The sequence below is a fragment of the Sminthopsis crassicaudata genome, chromosome 5 (genome assembly GCF_048593235.1).
Source record: "Sminthopsis crassicaudata isolate SCR6 chromosome 5, ASM4859323v1, whole genome shotgun sequence".
NCBI classification, from domain to species: domain Eukaryota; kingdom Metazoa; phylum Chordata; class Mammalia; order Dasyuromorphia; family Dasyuridae; genus Sminthopsis; species Sminthopsis crassicaudata.
The window spans coordinates 221,075,619-221,085,123 of NC_133621.1; positions in this window are offsets into that span (position 1 = coordinate 221,075,619).

Below are 9,505 nucleotides of genomic sequence, written 5' to 3' on the forward strand. Positions count from 1 at the left end.
CACCTTCACTTAATTTTTTTTTCATTACTTCCCTTGAAATTCTCGACCTTTTGTTGTTCCATATGAATTCTGTTGTTATTTTTTCTAGGTTATTAAAATAGTTTCTTGGAACTCTGATTGGTATAGCACTAAATAAATACATTAGTTTAAGGAGTATTGTCATCTTAATTATATTCGCTCGGCCTATTCAAGAGCACTGAATGTCTTTCGAATTATTTAAATCTGACTTTATTTTTGTGGCAAATGTTTCATAATTTTGCTCATATAATTCCTGACTCTCCTTTGGTAGATATATTCTCAAATATTTTATACTATCGACCATTATTTTGAATGGAATTTCTCTTTGTATCTCTTGCTGTTGGATTGTGTTGGTAATGTATAAAAATGCTGAGGATTTATGTGGATTTATTTTGTATCCTGCAACTTTGCTAAAATTCTGAATTATTTCTAATAGCTTTTTAGCATAGTCTTTGGTGTTCTCTAAGTATACCATCATGTCATCTGCAAAGAGTGATAGTTTGATTTCTTCATTTCCTACTCTAATTCCTTGAATCTCTTTCTTGGCTCTTATTGCCGAGGCTAGCGTTTCTAGTACTATATTGAATAGTAATGGTGATAGTGGGCAACCTTGTTTCACTCCTGATCTTACAGGGAAAGGTTCTAGTTTATCGGCATTACATGTGATGTTTACTGAAGGTTTTAAATATATGCTCCTTATTATTTTAAGGAATAGTCCATTTATTCCTATACTCTCAAGTGTTTTAAATAGGAATGGATGTTGGATTTTATCCAATGCTTTTTTGGCATCTATTGAGATGATCATATGGTTTTTGTTAATTTGATTATTAATATGGTCAATTTTACTAATAGTTTTCCCAATATTAAACCAGCCCTGCATTCCTGGTATAAATCCCACTTGGTCATATTGTATTATCCTGGGGATGATTTTCTGAAGTCTATTTGCTAATATCTTATTTAAGATTTTAGCATCAATATTCATTAAGGAAATTGGTCTATAGTTTTCTTTCTCAGTTTTCGATCTACCTGGTTTAGGTATCAGTACCATGTCTGTATCATAGAAGGAATTTGGTAGGCCTCCTTCAATCCCTATTTTTTCAAATAGTTTACTTAGCATTGGAGTTAGTTGTTCTTTAAATGTTTGGTAGAATCTGGTCCTGGGGATTTTTTCTTAGGAAGTTGGTTAATAGCTTGTTCTATTCCTTTTTCTGAGATGGGACTATTTAGACTACTTACTTCTTCCTCTGTTAATCTGGGCAAGCTATATTTTTGAAGGTATTCTTCCATTTCATTTAAGTTATTGAATTTATTGGCATAAAGTTGATCAAAGTAGCTCCTAACTATTGTTCTAATTTCCTCTTCATTAGTGGTGAGTTCACCCTTTTCATTTTCAAGACTAACAATTTGCTTTTTCTCTTTCCTTTTTTTAATCAGGTTTACTAAGGGTTTGTCTATTTTGTTGGTTTTTTCATAGAGCCAACTCTTAATTTTATTAATTAATTCAATAGTTATTTTACTTTCAATTTTATTAATCTCACCTTTTATTTTTTGAATTTCAAGTTTTGTGTTTGGGGGTTTTTAATTTGTTCTTTTTCTAGCAATTTTAGTTGTAAGCCCAATTCGTTGGCCCTCTCTTTCTCTATTTTATGCAAGTAGGCCTGTAGGGATATACAACTTCCCCTTATTACTGCTTTGGCTGTATCTCACATTTTGGTATGATGTCTCATTTTCTTGGGTGAAGTTATTAATTATGTCTATGATTTGCTCTTTTACCCAATCTTTCTTTAGTATAAGATTATTTAGTTTCCAATTATTTTTTGGTCTGTTTTCCCCTGGCTTTTTATTAAATGTAATTTTAATTGCATTGTGGTCTGAAAAGGATGCATTTACTATTTCTGCCTTACTGCATTTGATTTTGAGGTTTTTATGCCTTAGTGTATGATCAGTTTTTGTATTGCTTCCATGAACTGCTGAGAAGAAAGTATACTCCTTTCTGTCTCCATTTAGCTTTCGCCAAAGATCTATCATATCAAACTTTTCTAGTATTCTATTTACCTCTTTGACTTCTTTCTTATTCATTTTGTGGTTTGATTTATCTAATTCTGAGAATGCAAGGTTGAGAACTCCCACTATTATAGTTTTGCTACCTATTTCTTCTTGCAGCTCTTTTAATTTCTCTTTTAAGAATTTAGATGTTGCACCCCTTGTTGCATATATGTTTAATATTGATACTGCTTCATTATTGATGCTACCCTTTAGCAGGATATAATGCCTTTCCTTATCTCTTTTAATTAGATCAATTTTTGTTTTTGCTTGATCTGAGATGAGGATGGCTACTCCTGCTTTTTTGGTTTTGCCTGAAGCATAATAGATTCTGCTCCACCCTTTTACTTTTAGTTTGAATATATCACCCTGTTTCAGATGTGTTTCCTATAAACAACATATAGTAGGTAAATCCACATTATTTCACTTTCCAAGGAAAGGAGAGGAATTATTTAGTCATATATAAGAAGGTTTTTTTTTTTTTTTTTTTTTTAAGAATTTTCATTGTTCATTACCATAAGCAATATATTATAGTGGAAAGAATGGTGTATTAAGAGCCAAAGGACTTTTATCTAAATCTTGTTTGCCTATAGGAAACTCATTTAATCTCTCTTGTACTTCATTTTGTTCAAATAAATAATTAAGAGGTTTGAATGTGATGACCTCTTAGGGCTCTTCAACTCTAAATCTATTATCGTATAGATTAAAGGACATAAAATTATAATTTTCAGCATTTTTATCTCATATAGTAGCAAAAATAAATAAGCAGTTGAGAATAAAATGACAATGTGGAGATCTTATTTGATTTCTTTTCTATTGAATATAAATGCTTTGTGAGGACAAGGCTGTATATGTGATTGTGATTATGAACTAACTCTCTCCCTCTCTCTGAAGAAAAAAGAATATCAAACAAAAAACAATACTTCCTTTCTTTTTGGCAATCCTTGAGAGGTAATTGCTAAAAATTTGACCTTAATATCCTATATAGTTTGCCTAAAACTCAAAAGTACTGAGTTCATTCTGACCATATGGATAAACTTGACCATTACCTCTCACATAAGTACATGCTCCCTCACACATTATGAAACTCATGTTCATTGTAAGCCAATAGGGGCATGTCTGGAACTGTTTTCTAACTAGCCATTTAAGTATGATTTTTTTGTTTTTTTTTTAGTATTCTGAGATATTGTACTGATTTTATCTCTGTGAAATATATCACCCGACTCTATAGAGAATGTAAAGTTCTTTACAATTCTCAATGCTGATTTTACCTTTCTAGAAATATAAAAGATACCTTATCAGATACCTAGTCTATAGAATTAATTCACTGAGCAAGCCACAAATATCATGGATAGGAAGATTCAGAAGGCACTAAAGAATATAAAACAAGTTGGAAATAGAAGCTTAATGGACAGTGCCCAAAGGGACCAAAAAAAAAATTTTTTTTTGGCAAGCTAAATACCTAATTGGAATCCATAGTTATTTGTATATCTATCCAAATGATTAAATATACAATGTTAAATTATAATGTCTCTGTCCATAATTCTCTGGAACTATTTTTCTAAGAATGTTTTTTGTTCCTTATCTAATAGAATTTTATTTTTTTTTCCCTAAGGAAAACTCCATACACACTTCCCTTTAATCTTTAAATTTGTTCCCTCTATTCATTCTCTCTATTTTTTTTTTATTTTAGTGAAAACAGACCAATAAATAAATAAATAAATAAACCTCACTGCAATGAGAAGGACATTAAGCTTCAAAATATATATTTGTAATAATTCTAGTGGAATAATTAATTATAGTAAAAGAAGATGGAAAAGATAAATTAGTGTAATGATAATGATAGAAATGTTATTAATCCTTCATTTTCCAGCAGGATGAATGACAGCAAAGAGCAGTTTCTTAACTTTTGTATGAATTGTATTTATGTGATACAGAGTTGCACAAAGTTGTTAGCTTCACTCTTTCTGCCAGGCATCAAATTTCAATGGCAAGGCACAAATGAAGGGACTAATGATGGTACAGGTTTCAATGAATAACCTTGGTATCTTCTATGTCTGAACAAGCCCTAAGAGCTCTATAATTGTTGCTATGGTGGATACCTTTATAGTCATTGGAACAAGTTAATCTAATCTGTTCATTCTATCAGAGCTTTATATGCTAGGAGCAAACAAACCTTTAACTCATTGATGGGTTTCAGGCTTCTCAGTTATCCTCAAGTGAGTTTAGCCAATCTGCTGAAATGGTTTTATTATGGTCTGGCCACAATGCCTATATGGTTTTTGAAACCATACATGAGATGTGGTGACAGGTGGACACAAAAGGTGGTTGAACAGTCCTGAAAAAAGTTTGCATATCTTCACACCAGAGATACTAGTCTTTCCTGAACATTCCATATTCTCCATCATGTCAGAAACAGAAACAGGAAGGAGAATAGGACTGGCCTATAGTTAGGAAAGTATGTGACCTAATTTAGTGGTGTGCTTGGGGCCAAAAGTGAAGCCTTCTCTTTGTGCTCTAGGACTTAATTCAAAACCCACAAATGGGTTCTGATCTTTGTAGGCAGAGGCAGTTTTCAGTGCTGAGGATTATTTATGTTCACATAAAAATAATAATGTTTTGCATCTGAATTCAAGAATAGCTTTTCAAACTCTCATTCTTTCTCCTGAATTTTTTTTTTTTTTTTTTTTTGTGATTCTTTTTCTGTGTTTCACTAATTTTATTGAGCTCCTTTGTAATCATTCCTGTGGAACATCATCTAAGTACTAAATTCTTTGTATTGGTATTCTCCAAATCTGTGCCATTCTTCCTTTTATCAATCTTGTTGTTGTTGTTATTGTTGTTGTTGTTGTTGTTGTTGTTGTTGTTGTTGTTGTTGTTGTTGTTGTTGTTGTTGTTGTTGTTCTTCTTCTTCTTCTTCTTCTTCTTCTTCTTCTTCTTCTTCTTCTTCTTCTTCTTCTTGTTTCCCCCTTCTCTCTCCTTTGCTCCCTCTCCTTCTCTTCCTCTCCTTTCCCTCTCTCTCTCTCTCTCTCTCTCTCTCTCTCTCTCTCTCTCTCTCTCTCTCTCTCTCTCTCTCTTTCTTTTTCCTCTCTTTCTTACTCTGTGTCTCTGTCTCTCTCTGTGTCTTTCTCTCTCTGTCTCTCTCTGTATGTCTCTCTTTGTATGTCTTTCTTTTTCTTTCATACACAAACACAAATACAAATACATATATTCTCAATGTATTAAAATCTATATTATATCCCTTCTTCCCCCAGGCACTCCTTGAGAGGGTAGGAAATCAGATATAGGTATTCATGTGAAATCATGTATAATATTCATTTTTGGTTTTTATTACAAAATCAACATACACCAAAAAAAAATATATGCTTACCTAAAATGAATGTACAACAAAGCAAATTGCATGTGAAATTGCAAGATTTTTTTGCATTTTCATGCTTTTTATTTTCAATATATAATTCTTTTTTACTTCACATTGTTTTCTGAAATTTATAATAATCTATGATTTTTTAAAAAATCCATTTGCTTTATTTTCTCTTTTGGAAAGTATATCCATAGATATAGTTCTCTCCACGATTGGTAGATTATTCAACTCCATTGAGATCTTTCCTTTATAATGGGCTCAAAACTTTTCATATAACTCCATTTTCTATGACTTCTTCCACTTGGCTTTGATTTCATGAAATGCCATTTTGCTCCAATCCCTAAAATATGACCTCATGTTGGTACCTTAAGCTTTTAGCTTCTTTTTTCAAATGTTTTTTCTTCCATTAAATTGTAAGAATTTTCATGTCAAGAACTATCACTTTTTCTTATTTGCATTCCTATCAGCTATCACTGTCCTGCTCAAAAAAAAAAAAAAAACTTATTGAGTTGACTTACTAGTCTCTTCTCCAACCTGTTTCAAATAGAAAAGAGAAAAAAAAAAAAAAAGGAAAATTAAAACTTGTTTTTAACAAATAGGCATAGTCAAGGAAACCAACCTTAAATATTAGCCATGCCCCAAAAAGAATGTCTCATCCTTCCTTTGAGTTTCATTGGTCCTTAAAATGATCTTTGAAATGATGGTCATTGTTTGCACAGAAAATTCCTCTAGTTCTCACCTGTTTTCATTTTAGTATTACTCAAGACAAGGATTTAAGATTAATAGCATGTTTAAAAAAGAGAGGCTCTGCTTCTTTCTCTCTCTTCTTAGCATTCCAGATGATTGAGAGATAATTCACATGTATTCTAAAATCTTCTAGTCTCAGAATGGAAATTGGGAAGGAAAGAAAAATTATGAGTCAGGTACTTAACTAATGATGAAAAGAAGAGGAAAAGAAATATACATTAAGTAGCCTAAGTTTTACTCAAGGAGAGAAGTAAGATTTTTAGTTGAGATTTGGGAAAGGAGATGTGGAATACTTGAGGAAGAATGGAGAAGGAAAGAGCTCCTGGTACAGGGAATCATTGAGGGAGAAATAAGAGTATTTACTGCTTTGCTGGAGTGAAGGTCAAGTGAAGTTGGATAATATAATTTTATAATGTGTCCAGTTCATATATATTTTTAGATTTCCTTCCAGTTTCATTCAGCAGCTCATGAGGAGCAGAAGAGATTTATGAGAGAAGTTATTTGGTGATAAGATTGGCAAGAAACAAAGTTAGAGGGGTAAAGAGTAAAGGAGAATTGAAAAGGCTAAATCTTAGATTGAAACTTTAAAGGGAGTAAAACAAAATTAGAGCATGGATAAGGGCCTGGGAAGTACCAAAGTTAAAATGAAGAATTTGAATAATTTCCTTAGGGAAAACAAAGAAGTGAAAAAGGAGTACATGAATAGGGGGTTATAATTAGGTAAGGGGAATATCAGTTTTTTCATTAGGATAATAATGCATTAATGGCAAAATCTAATGTGTTATCACCCTTAACTATGTGTATGTGTGTGTTGGGGTAGGCAGCTTAAAGGAGTGAGTGATAAGGCTTAAAGAGATTCAGACAATGGCAGTTTAGGGAGATTAAGAAAGAACACATATGGATATTAAAATCTTAAAGTAAAGAGAGTTGGGCGAGAAGAAAATTTTGAGCTGCGCGTTAAACTTCCATAAAGGAGCTGATATGCTACAGTTATCATAATTTTAATTCCATAGAATCATATAATTAAATTTAATGTGAAACTTTAATTGAATGAATAAGAGAATATGGTGAGTAAAGATAAACCAGCATTAGAGAAGATAATCAAGAATTCAGTGTATTAATAGGGAAGCTGGGTTTGCCAAAGGCTAGTAGATAGCAAGTATATGAGAAAATAGTTAAATATAAATGAAAACGTGTTCATGACAGAATGGGAATTTCAGAGAACTCGGTGGAAATGGTGGCCAGAAATTTATTGGAACATAAATGAGAACAGACTGAGAGAAATGTGGATGAAAGAATAAGAAGAGGGATTATAGCCAGTTTTCCATAATTGTCCATATTTACTTTAAGTATTCACATATTATATTTACTACAACAGAACAGAATAGAAGTCCTAGGGTTAAAAATTTGTGGCAGAAAGATCCCAACTTTTGGGATGAGAATTCACTATTTGATAAAACCTGCTGGGAAAACTGGAAATCAGTATGGCAGAAATTAGGTATAGAACCACAGTTAATCCCGTACATCAAGACAAGATCAAAATGGGTCCATGATTTAGGCATAAAGAATGAGATTATGAATAAATTAGAGGAACATAGGATAGTATACCTCTCAGACATGTGGAAGAGGAAGGAATTTGTGATCAAAGAAAAACTAGAGATCATTATTGATCACAAAATAGAAAATTTTGATTATATCAAATTAAAAAGCCTTTATACAAACAAAACTAATGCAAACAAGATCAGAAGGGAAGAAGCAAACCGGCAAAAGATATTTACAATTAAAGGTTATGATAAAAGTCTCATTTCCAAAATATATAGAGAATTGACTCTAATTTATAAAAAATCAAGCCATTCTCCAACTGATAAATGATCAAAGGCTATGACCAAACAATTTTTAGATGATGAAATTGAAACTACTCATATGAAAGAGTGTTCCAAGTCAGTATTGACCAGAGAAATGCAAATTAAGACAACTCTGAGATACCACTATACAATTGTCAAATTGGCAGATGGGAAAAAATAATGATGAATGTTGGAGGGGATGCGGGAAAACTGGGACACTGATATATTGTTGGTGGAGTAGTGGAAAAATACAACCATTCTGGAGAGCAATCTGGAATTGTGCCCAAAAAGTTATCAAACTGTACATACCCTTTGATCCAGCAGTGTTACTACTGGGCTTATATCCCAAAGAGATACATAAGAAGGGAAAGGGACCTGTATGTGGCAAAATGTTTGTGGAAGCCCTTTTTGTAGTGGCTAGAAACTGGAAAATGAATGGACGTCCATCAATTGGAGAATGGTTGGGTAAATTGTGGTATATGAAGGTTATGTAATATTTTTGTTCTGTAAGAAATGACCAGCCGGATGAATATAGAGAAGCTTTGGAAAGGCTTACTTGAACTGATTTTAAGTGAAAGAGCAGAACCAGGAGATCATTATACACTTCAACAACAATACTGTATGAGGATGTATTCTGGTAGAAGTGGATATCTTTGACAAAGAGAAGATCTAATTCAGTTCCAATTGATCAGTGATGGACAGAATCAGCTACACCCAGAGAAGGAACACTGGGGAATGAATGTGGACTACTTGTATTTTTGTTTTTCTTCCAGGATATTTTTACCTTCTGAATTCAACTCCCTTTGTGCAACGAGAGAATTGTATGGTTCTGCTCACATATATTGTATTTAGGATATACTATAATATATTTAACATGTATAAGACTGCCTGCCATCTAGGGGAGGGGGTGGAGGGAGAGAAGGGAAAAGTCAGAACAGAAGTGGGTGAAAGAGACAATGTTGTAAAAATTACCCATGCATTTTTTTCTGTCAATAAAAAGTCATTAAACAAAAAATAATTTGTGGCAGTCAGGTTAGGAAATTCACAACCTCCAAGAGTTGCTTTAGAGAGAGCAAAGGCCTGAGTTTTTCATTACTTGAGAGACTAGTGGAGGGATTAAAAAGAAAGGTATTGGGTAATACAATATGGAGTATTGTTATATGGATTATATGGAGTATATTATGGATAACAATATGTGACATATGAATGTCACAAAAGAAGAAAAAAGTTGCAAGGTGCATATGAAGACGTTTTAAAATAATCAGCAAGGGACTAAACATACACATGCACACATACAATATACACACATATTATATATGTGTATATATATATATAATATATATATATATATTATATATATATATAAGAATAAATGTTGCCCTTATGAAATGCTGTGATTTGAGTAGAAAACAAACTAGTAATAATGGCAAAAACAAAGCATATCTATTGGATGGTCATTGTGCTTTAATCATGCCTTAGTAATTTCATGATC